We start from the raw sequence: 12,569 nt of genomic DNA on the forward strand, positions 1-12,569 counted from the left end.
GTATTATTGTTTAAAGGGGACATTTCATATGGCGACCCTGCCAGGATTCTTAAATGTTTTGAATTTACGTGTAGTAATGAACAGCTTATAGTCAAAATCATCATGTCGTCGAGTCGCATATCGGTCATTGTTAGGTCGTGTCGGCCGTTCCATCTCAAAATTCGGTGTACCTTGCCAATTTCTTTCATAATTACCGAAATGCCCTGTGTTATTATTTTGTGGCTGTTCCGTATTTCTATGTCCCTCTTCCCTTATTGGGGCGCGAGTGTCCTCTGAAATACGTAATTCTTGTATTACCTGTGTCAGCTGATCTTGTACTTCCCGCATTTCTTTTGTATTGCGTATTAATTTGATTCTGATTTTGTTTGAATTTTCTTATTTGTTCATACTCTTCTGTGTCAGTGAAGGCTACGGGTCTTGTGTCATTCAGATCATCATCTACCTTTGTAGATAAGTTAGTGACCTGATCCGAAAGTTCGGCTACTTTCTCCGATAGTGAACACATTTCCTCAGTGTGTTTTTCTGAACCAAGTTTCAGAGTGTCCATTTGTGTTGAAATCGAATCTACTGTGTTCTTTAAGTTTTCGTGAGTTTTTGCCAGTTGCGTAACCGAATCGGTAGATGCAACTGAGTCAATTTTAGCCCACAAGGTTTCATGATTTTCATGAACAATGGTTTGCAGCTCTTTTATGGCTGCTTCGTGATTCTGTAATGCATTCTCATGACGCGAAAAAATAGGTTGGAAATGCTCACAAATTTGTGTTTTTACGTCATTACAGACTTTTTGACATTTCGATTCAATGTTATGTAACTCAGTAGTTAAATCTTCACGTGTTTGTTCAAGTGTGGTGTCTAACTTCCGAAGATTTTGTTCCATTGTGTCTAACTTCTGAAGCTTTTGCTGTGTTTGTCCCTGATTTTGTTCCATTGTGTCTAACTTTTGCAGCTTTTGCTGTGTTTGTCTCTGATTTTGTTCCATTTGTTGCATTAGTTGTAATAACAATGCATTAGTGTCTGGAATCTGTTCCTCTACTCTTTTCGGCAGTGCATTTGCACCGGCAACATTCACATTTTGACAAGCTGAAAATGTGTCTTGACTTATTTGAGAAAACGGTGAGGACGCAAAACCTGAATCTACAGTATTTGCAAAATTGTGTCCTATCATTTCGGCTTCCTGAGGCGAGCTATTGCCGACCGATCGATCGATAATGCTTCCCTCTTCACTAATTGTTTCACTGTCCACGCCATTGTTTGACGCCCGCTCCATTTCCCTATGCACAATTACCAAATTACTACTTTGAACATCAGTTAATTCATTACTCGATGGCGCTAACACACTGCTTTCATTTGCACTGTCATTTCTCAGTTTACTTTGGAGCCTAGTATTACGTTTTTCACACGCCATTATTGTCACAGTATTTCACACGACAACACAGAAAAACACAATTTGAAGATCAAAAATAAGAGAATACATTAACATAGCACTGAAAATAATATCTAGTTAATTGCAGCTGCGAAATACTTGGTGCAAATCTACATGCATGCCACAACTGTTTTACAGTACGACAATGAAAGACTGCAACTACAAAGGAGATTTTCTCTATGATTACGCGCTATCAATAAACAAAATCTACACTAAATACACAAACTACAAGAAAAAAAAATCAGAAGATTCCAGTGAGGTATCCTCGGCTAAGGGTCGACATATGAAACGTCCCCTTTAAACAATAATACACGACTGTCCTTTACCTGACACACAATATTTTTTAGCGCAACGCAATCTGACTTTCAAAAAAATCCCTACGAAAGAATGGCCCTGACTAACATTAACCTATACGTTTCACAAATCACTTACCTCACAAAAATCTTCGCTGCTCAAGCTACTGCAATACAGCGAGCGCCACTACTGCCAGCTAAATAAAAGATTCAAACTATGGAAGGCACTAACTACTGATAGGGATAGTTAGCAAATGAAAGATATTAATAGAGAACAAACAATGTATTTACCTTGATATCATCATATATAAATATAGCAGTTCATGACAAATTTCAAAACTCCGCCATCTCTCTCCCCACATCCACCACTGCTGGCGGCTCACCTCCAACTGCGCAACGCTACGCGCTGTTCACAGCCAGCTGCCTAACACTACAATGGCGAGTATTACAACAATGCAAAGCAGCGACAGACTGCACACAGCACAGCCAGTGATTTTCATACAGAGGTGGCGTTACCAATAAAAAAACCTAAACAGCCTACTTACACATTCTCCAGATCTGGTCAATGGTGGCCGAGCAACTGGCTCGTCACAATACGCCAGTCACTACTCTTGATGCACTGTGGTACCGTGTTGAAGCTGCATGGGCAGCTGTACCTGTACACGCCATCCAAGCTCTGTTTGACTCAATGGCCAGGCGTATCAAGGCCGTTACGGCCAGAGGTGGTTGTTCTGGGTACTGATTTCTCAGGATCTATGCACCCAAATTGCGTGAAAATGTAATCACATGTCAGTTCTAGTATAATATATTTGTCCAATGAATACCCGTTAATCATCTGCATTTCTTCTTGGTGTAGCAATTTTAATGGCCAGTAGTGTAATAAATCGGCGGGCCGGCCCGTGTGGCCGAGCGGTTCTAGGCGCTTCAGTCTGGAACCGCGCGACCGCCACGGTCGCAGGTTGTAATCCTGCCTCAGGCATGGGTGTGTGTGATGTCCTTAGGTTAGTTAGGTTTAAGTAATTCTAAGTTCTAGAGGACTGATGACCTCAGAAATTAAGTCCCATATGCTCAGAGCCATTAGAACCATTTGAATAAATCGGCTATAATCGTAAATAAAAATAAGTTAATGTGTTGTTAAGAGATGGATACTGTGTATGTTTCTTGTCACTTCTGGTAACTTTAAAATCATTTGTGCTCATAATTTGAATTATACCTTTGCCTGATAATAAGGCTTTCGACTGCTGTTTCCTTTGCAACTGATTCGTATCCTGTACTATGTAGATCAACTGAACTACCACCGAAAGCAAAAAAGCATGCATAACACTGGCATTTGTACTTCAGATCGTATCCTACGTATTCTTCAGTGACTTATATAGGTCAAGTGAAGTACAGGATACAAATTTTACGTATGTCGCTTTTTTCGTCTTCGCTAATACTAGTGTCCTATTCTTCAATTGAAATATGTACGTCAACTGAAGTATGGGATACAAATTTTACGTTTCTCGCTTTTTTTGGCTTCGCATCCTATTCTCCAGTTGATACCAGTACTAGCCAAAACATCGACATACATTAAAATTGTATCTTGTACTTCAGTTCACATATGAAGGGCTTATTTCAATAGTGGTACAAGTCCATTACCTCCACTTTTCGGTCTATAACGCTTCTGAAATTAATGAGCCAAACAAACAGAAAGGAAGGTTCATCTCCAGCAAGAAGCCATACGCTTGAATATTTCTGGTATCTCAACTGCAGATTTTTCAGCGCTCATTTAACTTTAGGGCTCTGTATCTCAATTTGAACAAAAATGGACTTGTACCACTATTGAAATAAGCCCTTCATATATAGGTCAACTGAAGTACAGGAAACAACGTATACATACAGGGTGATTCACGAATATATGCAAATATTTTAATACGTAATTCTACAAGTAAAATTAAAGAAAAAAGTTCATATAAACATAGGTCTGCAAACGTTTAGATACAGAGTTGGGCCAGTAAAAGATTTTTCCTGAAATTTAGGAACTTCGCTAATATGAAGCCATCGCAAAACAGTACGATGTTGAAGTAAAATACGATTTCTACTTAATTTGTTGTTATTGGTCTGGAGAATCTAATAAAACATATCCTAGACGTGTATCTGCAGTAGTTTCCAGAACGTCCAGAGAAGCAAGGATTATTATATAAGTACACTACCGGCCATTAAAATTGCTACGAAGATGACGTGCTACAGATGCGAAATTTAACTGACAGGAAGAAGATGCTGTGATATGCAAATGATTAGCTTTTCACAGCATTCACACAAGGTTGGCGCCGGTGGCGACACCTACAACGTGCTGACATGAGCAAAGTTTCCAACCGATTTCTCATACACAAACAGCAGTTGACCGGCGTTGCCTGGTGAAACGTTGTTGTGATGCCTCGTGTAAGGAGGACTTTGCTAAAGGTCGGATTGCAGCCTATCGCGATTGCGGTTTATCGAATCGCGACATTGCTGCTCGTGTTGGTCGAGATCCAATGACTGTTAGCAGAATATGGAATCGGTGGGTTCAGGAGGGTAATACGGAACGCCGTGCTGGATCCTAACGGCCTCGTGTCACTAGCAGTCGAGATGACATGCATCTTATCCGCACAGCTGTAACGGATCGTGCAGCCACGTCTCGATCCCTGAGTCAAGAGATGGGGACGTTTGCAAGACAACAACCATCTGCACGAACAGTTCGACGACGTTTGCAGCAGCGTAGACTATCAGCTCGTAGACCACGGCTGCGGTTAGCCTTGACGCTGCATCAGACAGGAGCGCCGGCGATAGTGTACTCGATGACGAACCTAGATGCACGAATGGCAAAACGTCATTTTTTCGGATGGATCCAGGTTCTGTTTACAGCATCACGATGGTCGCATCTATGATTGGCGACATCGCGGAGAACGCACATTGCAAGCCTGTATTCGTCATCGCCATACTGGCGTATCACCCGGCGTGATGGTATGGGGTGCCATCGGTTACACGTCTCGGTCACCTCTTGTTCGCATTGACGGCAATTTGAACAGTGGACGTTACATTTCAGATGTGTTACGACCCGTGGCTCTACCTTTCATTCGATCCCTGCGACACCCTACATTTCGGCAGGTTAATGCCCGACCGCGTGTTGCAGGTCCTGTACGGGCCTTTCTGGATACAGAAAATGTTCGACTGCTGCCCTGGCCAGCACATTCTCTAGATCTCTCACGAACTGAAAATGTCTGGTCAATGGTGGCCGCGCAACTGGCTCGTCACAATACGCCAGTCACTACTCTTGATGAACTGTGGTATCGTGTTGAAGCTGCATGGGCAGCTGTACCTGTACACGCCATCCAAGCTCTGTTTGACTCAATGCCCAGGCGTATCGAGGCCGTAATTACGGTCAGAGGTGGTTGTTCTGGGTACTGATTTCTCAGGATCTATGCACCCAAATTGTGTGAATATGTAATCATATGTCAGTTCAAGTATAAGATATTTGTCCAATGAATACCTGTTTATCATCTGCATGTCTTCTTGGTGTAGCAATTTTAATGGCCAGTAGTGTAAATTTGTTTACTTTCTATTAAGAACATAGAAATTTTATGTCATTAAATCTGTTTATACACGTGCAGCTAAATGCATTGAACTCGGTGGAGACATTTTTGAACATTTATTGTGAATGTATTGTGAAATTGTATGTACACTGTACAACTTCCTTAACCTTGAACTTTGTTTTCTCAGTTTAACATGTATTCACGTGAGCTATGGTATTAATAAAAGCAGATTATCTGACACAATAGTACAGTTTCAGTTAGCGTTATTACCATAATTTTTCCAAAATTAAATTCACTACAACTTCTATTGAAAACTTGTGTTTAGTGAAGCAGGGGATACAACCCGTCGGCTTTGACCAATTACGTCATAGATAATAAAACAGTTCTGTGTTCCGGATAAGCGCTATCATTGTACATTAAAATAATTGAATGTGATTTTAAAAGAGATCGCTACATGTTGCTGAAAATATTCTTCGTATGCAGTTATTAAATTTATTGGTTGTTTCCAATTCATTCGGTACTTAATAACATTCTTAACGATATTGAGGTAATCTGGACTATTAGTTTCTTATTTTAGAACAACTGTTAGTACCTCATTTTCGTTTGTAGGTATGGATTTATCTGTTCCGATGAACCTGTGGCGAAGACACGATTTGTTTTTTGCAAATGTGTGGTCTCGTTGCTAACTATGTTCGATGTCGTGAGTGCGGCGAAGATATGAGCCTCACAAGTGTATCTCGTCGCCGTACTCACGACTTATTCTTACGGCGCTGCAGCAAGAGATAGGTTGTGGCGACCCATTAGAAGAGGGACGTGGTTCGAAAAATCTAAGCTCGCCTTGAGAGACATTTAAAAATCACTTACTGTTGATGTTTGAGATATCCCGTCTGGCTGTGTGTGCATGAATGTCGTGTGAGTAAGCGTACAGTTGTGGATTGGTATTCTTTTTGTAAGGAAGTGTGTGAGGAGTACATGAAATATAGGGGGGAGGTGGAGGTGTTATGGTCGAAACTGATGGGTCGCATTTTGGCAAAAGGAAGTACAATAGGGAGTAACCTCCGGTGGGATTATGTGTAAAGGGGGGGGGGGGATTTGGTTTAAGGTCAAGAGTGTGAGGATGTAGTGTTTAAAGTAGTACCCAATCGAAAGACGGGAGTTTTGGTCAGCTTAACTGAAGATCGCGTTGCAGAGGGTTCCATTGTAATTTCAGACGGGTTTTCTTCATATAGGATTTAGGGGAAAGGGGTTATCAGCATCTCATAGTTAATCAAAATATTGAGTTCAGATCATTATCCACAAGCATAGGGGCTTGCACAAATAGCAAAGAGGATTACTGGTCAGCTGTGAAACCTCTTGTATGGAAGGGGAAACGCCGAATTTCCACACTTCAAAGTCACCTAGACGAATTTTCATGGAGACACAGTATTCCCCAAACATATTGCCCGTTTAAATGAGTTATTAAACATGCTGGTCAAATGTACCGTCTGAAATATGTTAGCTAATTTCACATTAGGATGGTGGGTGGGAGTGAATGTGTTGGCATGTATGCGTGTGTGTGTGTGTGTTTTCGTAATGTTGTGTTTGTTGTCTATGTGGGTATGTGATTTTTGTTGATGTCTTTCTAGGCGAGCTTCGGTTCTTTTAGGAAGTTCCTGTCTGGTAAGTTCACTTTTCCATTTTCTTCTTTTACTGCATTTGTCTATTTTTACATATTTCATTATTATATTACACCAATACGTATGTTTTCGTGTAGTCCAGTACGTAACAGAAATTTCGCAGCTGTCGTTCTTATTTCGTTTCTCAGCACTAGTATCAATACGATTTTTTCGTATCTGTACTAGCAATATTGAAGGCGAAACGGCCGACACAACTAAAATTTGTATCCCGTCCTTCAGCTGACCTTCACACTGACACTACGTATTCTAAAAGAACGACATATGTAAAATTGATGAGATATGTTTACCAATATATGTCAACTGGAGAGCAGGATACAAATGTTGTGTATGGCTATATAGCTCAGGTACAGAATGGGATACTATTAGCATCGAAGACAAAAAAAAAAAAAAGAAAAAGAAAATGTACCCCATAGTGCAGTACGGGATACAAATTGTATATGTGTCGTCTTATTGCCTCTTCGCGTAGTTCAACTGAGGTACAGGTTGCAAATGTAACGTACGTACCATTTCCACGTTTCCGTTAGCAGTGTACAAATATAAAGGTCAGCGGAAGTATGGGATACAAATATTATGTACGTAGCTCGTTCGTCCATCGATAGTACTAATATCTACGTAAGAACAGGGTTTAGTGAAGCACGGGATACATAGTGCAACTGAACAACAGGACACCAATGCTAGTGAAAACGAATAAATCGACGTACGCGAATCTTGTATCCCGTTGTACTTAAGTAATACAGTTCGAATGAATATATATGTGACGTGATGTACTCTATGCTACCAATATTTTCCATCAATTTTTCCCCTTTCATTTTCCAGAGAAATAATACGATACAACCACGCGATATCCTTAACGTGAAAATACTACTAGCCTTTATGTATGTCAACTATATTTTTCGTCTCTTGTATTCCTTTGTTTCTGAACATTCTTGTCAGCTCCTTCATCTGTGTAATAAATTCTCTCTGGCCAATTCTGACGTCATTGGTCAAAGCCGACGTGTTGTATCCCCCTGTATCACTAGACCCGAGAACTTTGTGCAATTGGCTGGAATTTAAAAAACAAATTGGGCCAAATAGTTAATAAATTAAAAATTTTACGAAATTATTTCTTTGCTTCTCTGGATGTTCTGGAAAACTACTGCATGTACATGTCTGGGACATGTTTTATTAGATTCACTAGATCAATAACAACAAAATAAATGGAAATCGTGCTTTGCTTTAACCTCGTATAGTTTTGCGATGGATTCACATTAGCTAAGTTGCTAAATTTCAGGCAAAATCTTTTATTAGCTGTAACTGTGTGTCTAAACATTTGCGGACCTATGTTTATAGGAACTGTTCTCCTTAGTCTTACTTGTAGAATAACATATTGAAATATTTGCATTTCTTCGTGAATCACCCAGTACATCACCTGAAGTATTCCCATGCCAATTTTACGTATGTTTTTTGCTACACTAATGTCCCATCCATCAGTTTACCTACTTTGACCAACTGAAAAATAGGGTACTAGGACTTTCTACTGCGAAAAAAGCATTCGAAAAATAGATATAGGTGGTGTATGTCCACGATCTGTTTTCTATGTGCTACATCACTTTTGTTTCTCAACTTTCGTCCATGTCTTTGAAATGCATCATCTGTTGCAGCTTTGACGTCATTTCGCAAAGCTGAGGGTTCGCATCCCATTATTCAGTATCCCATCATATATTTCTTTTCTTTTTTTTTTTTCGTTGAACCACAATATTATTGGGCGGTCTAGGGAGACCGTCCTGTATTATTGATCGTGTAAGGGCCGCTGAAGCTTTCGATGTCTGCCGCCGGGAAGCGCTAGGACCTGCAAACCCGAGATACGCAGAGCGCAACGTACCGGGAGGATTTGCTGTCTGTAGACATATGTTACTCTATGTATATGTACCCTAAAGTGCATGATTTTCAGTAAATGGGCACTGTCATTAAGTGTTTATCGGAAGGCATCACTCGTGAATTAGACGTAATCTAATGTTTATGAAGTGAAGCATTCGAAACAGAAATGTTTTGCAATCGTCTTGTGGTTGATAAAGTAAAGGTAGGGGAAGCAATGTACATTTCAAATATACTCTGCTAATAATGTTTGTCGTATCATTTGTAAGAGCCTTGTGATACAAACATTTTAAGATTGTTTGGGTTCTAAATGCTGATATTCCAGATTTCCGTGGACCTTACAGCAGAGGTAGTTGTTCATTGTGATGTTTCTGAGTTTCCGTTCCATCCTATGATAGAATATTAAATAAAATCCATATTCCCTATAGAGCCTAATGCAATCCGTAATTACTTTCACCTTTTACGAATGATTCATCCAGAAATCGTACATATGTTCATGGAATACGATATGGAAGTTAATCTTTGGCTCTCTCCTGAGAAACATTTGTTACCTTAATAAGATGAAAAATCTGTTTATTGCATGTAGCAGTTTGGTCGAGACTGGTTTTCTCCCCAGGAGCATATACGTTCGAATCTCCCACACAGATACAAGTTTTCTTTAATTAACGAATTTCCTTTCTGTTGGTTTCAAATTATCGTTTACCGTCGTATGCCAAATTGTTATAACATGCTCGGGTTGAAACTTAACTTCTTAGTCAGAATTTGTCTGTAAACTACCTTTAATGAATAATATTGCAAAAGTAGAGTCAGTAAGTAGAGACAGTAAAAAAAAAAAAAAAAAAAACTCTATTGCGCGGAGCAAATGTATACAGAAATGAAAATTGTGTAAATTGCAAGTATAGAGTACGTTCAGTGCCAGGAATTATTTTGCCCAAGGATCATTTTACAATATTACAGGATACGACAGCTTAATATAATAAAGTCAACCATATAAATACCGCAGGCGTTAGAGAACGTTACAGTTAATCCAACGCGATTTTAATGAGGAGAAGATAGTATAGGTGTGTGACCTTGTTGAAGGGTCCGTTCCGGCCTAATTAGATGGCGGAGTCGTCGTAACCACGATTAAATAATGTTTGAGAACTAACAGGCTTGCAATAAATTCACTGCATGGAAAATCCTCCTTGCATTAATAGAAAAACTTTTTATGCACATACATATTCAGGGAAACCTGAAATGACAGATGAACTAAATAATGTAAATAAAAATTTAAATACATTCACATTTGCTTTAAGAATCCTCATGCAATACCTTATTAAATTATTTGTCCATATAAATCTCTTTTTCAGTACATATATTGTACACAGTATGTTGGACAGAAAACCTTTTTTAGCTATTGGTTTTTCAAACGTTAAACATACATGATTAAAATTTTTATGACAAATTGGATCTATACAGTTAATAATTACAAATTTCTGAAATACCGTATATTTATAACTTTTTTCTACAATTAAAGATACAAATTACATTTTTTTCTTGCATAAGATACTGTGAGATTTAATAGTAGCAGTTTTTCAGAAGGTAGGCTGTCACAGACTTTTTAAAGCTTTGTAGTTCAGGAAGAAATTTTATATGGCTTGGTTATCAGTTGTAAAGTTTTGTTCCAGCATGATATACACCTTTTTGGCATAATGTGGTGTTACAATGATTAACATGTATGTCACTGTCTGACCTGGTACTGTAATCATGGACACTTTTGTTTTGAGGAAAAAGGTTTTCTTTTCTCAGTATGCGTTTTTTGACATGCATGACTACTTCCAGTATATAAATGGAGGGAAAGGGTAGGATCTTTAAAGAAAGGTTTGCATGGTTTTCTGCTGCTCACTCGTTTTATTATTCTTATAATAGCCTTTTGTTTCCTGAAAACTGTTATGGCCTGGTGTACATTTCCCCAGAAAATGATACCCTACTTCAGTATTGTTGCAGAGAATTCTTACTACATAGCTCATTTTTGCTAGTTTTGAATTTAGGGATGTGATATGAGTGCTCCATTTAAGATTCTCTTGGATATGAATCCCAAGAAATTTAGTTTCATTGACAGCACTAATGTTTTGGTTACCTATACATATTACAGGTTGTGCCGGATTTTTATTTTGATCAGTGTGGAAATTCATGAGTACCGTTTTTTGGGGATTAACTATTAGCCTGTTTCTGGTAAACTATTCAGACACACTTTTTGTAGTATCTTTTGCAGATGCGGTAAGATTTTCTTATTTATTCCCATCAATCAATTTACTGGTGTCATCTGCAAACAGTACTGGTTCAGAATCCCTAATGTGTGATGGGAAATCATTAATGTAGAACAAAAGAAGAAAGGGACCTAAAATGGAGCCCTGTGGAACAACATGACTTAGTCCACATGGTTCTGGAAGGTGTACCTGGAGTTCATTTCCTTCCATGTACTTAATTTCAGTTACCTGAGAGTGATATTCCAAATATGATTCAATCCACTGATTTGGCACACTCTTACACCATACCATTCAAGTTTCCTCAGGAGTATAGAATGATCAATCACATCAAAAGCTTTTGTTAGATCCAAGAATAAACCTGAGATATTTCTGTGGTGCATTTAAGACATGGTTTATCAGATTGAAAGTGTCTGTTTCAATTGATTGCTGTGGTCAGAAGCCATGTTGACATCCAGAAATAATATTATTCTTGTCGAAGAGTGTAATTAGTTTTGAAAGGAACACTGTTTCAATAATTTTCGAAAACCCTGGCGATAGAGACACAGGCCTATAGTTACCCATACATTGATGACCACCTTTTTATATAGGGGTATTACTTTTGCCATTTTCAGTTGCTGAGGGAAGACACCACAAGATTGTTCACTGATTAGGTACTGGAAGTATTCAATATTTTCCCTACTATAAATTCTTTTATGGGTGACGTTTTCTATACTGGTCGAAATGTGTTTTGCAGGTACAGTCAGTAATGAACAAAGTAAGAGCGTATGGACTATCAGACCAATTGTGTGATTGGATTGAGGAGTTCCTAGGTAACAGAACGCAGCATGTCATTCTCAATGGAGAGAAGTCTTCCGAAGTAAGAGTGATTTCTGGTGTGCCACAGGGGAGTGTCATGGGACCGTTGCTGTTCACAATATACATAAATGACCTGGTGGCTGACATCGGAAGTTCACTGAGGCTTTTTGCAGATGATGCTGTGCTATATTGAGAGGTTGTAACAATGGAAAATTGTACTGAAATGCAGGAGTATCTGCACCGAATTGACGCATGGTGCAGGGAATGGCAATTGAATCTCAATGTAGACAAGTGTAATGTGCTGCGAATACATAGGAAGATAGATCCCTTATCATTTAGCTACAAAATAGCAGGTCAGCAACTGGAAGCAGTTAATTCCATAAATTATCTGGGAGTAGGCATTAGGAGTGATTTAAAATGGAATTATCATATAAAGTTAATCGTTGGTAAAGCAGATGCCACACTGAGATTCATTGGAAGAATCCTAAGGAAATGCAGTCCGAAAACAAAGGAAGTAGTTTACAGCACACTCGTTCGCCCACTGCTCGAATACTGCTCAGCGGTGTGGGATCCGTACCAGATAGGGTTGATAGAAGAGATAGAGAAGATCCAACGCAGGGCAGCACTCTTTGTTACAGGATTATTTAGTAATCGCGAAAGCATTACGGAGATGATAGATAAACTCCAGTGGAAGACTTTGCAGGGGAGATGCTCAGTAGCTCGGTACG

General features: G+C 39.1%; 1 protein-coding gene across 1 annotated transcript in view; it reads left to right on the plus strand.

The window, feature by feature from the left end:
- The first annotated feature begins 8,785 nt into the window (after positions 1-8,785).
- Positions 8,786-12,569, plus strand: part of LOC126426793 (uncharacterized) — a 29,827-nt gene continuing 26,043 nt past the window's right edge. Inside the window, exon 1 of the mRNA XM_050088790.1 lies at positions 8,786-9,002. The gene's annotated coding sequence lies outside the window, so the exon portion shown is untranslated. The remainder of the gene's footprint in view (positions 9,003-12,569) is intronic.

Source organism: Schistocerca serialis, chromosome 11 (assembly GCF_023864345.2).
Source record: "Schistocerca serialis cubense isolate TAMUIC-IGC-003099 chromosome 11, iqSchSeri2.2, whole genome shotgun sequence".
In the NCBI taxonomy this organism is placed as follows: Eukaryota; Metazoa; Arthropoda; class Insecta; order Orthoptera; family Acrididae; genus Schistocerca; species Schistocerca serialis.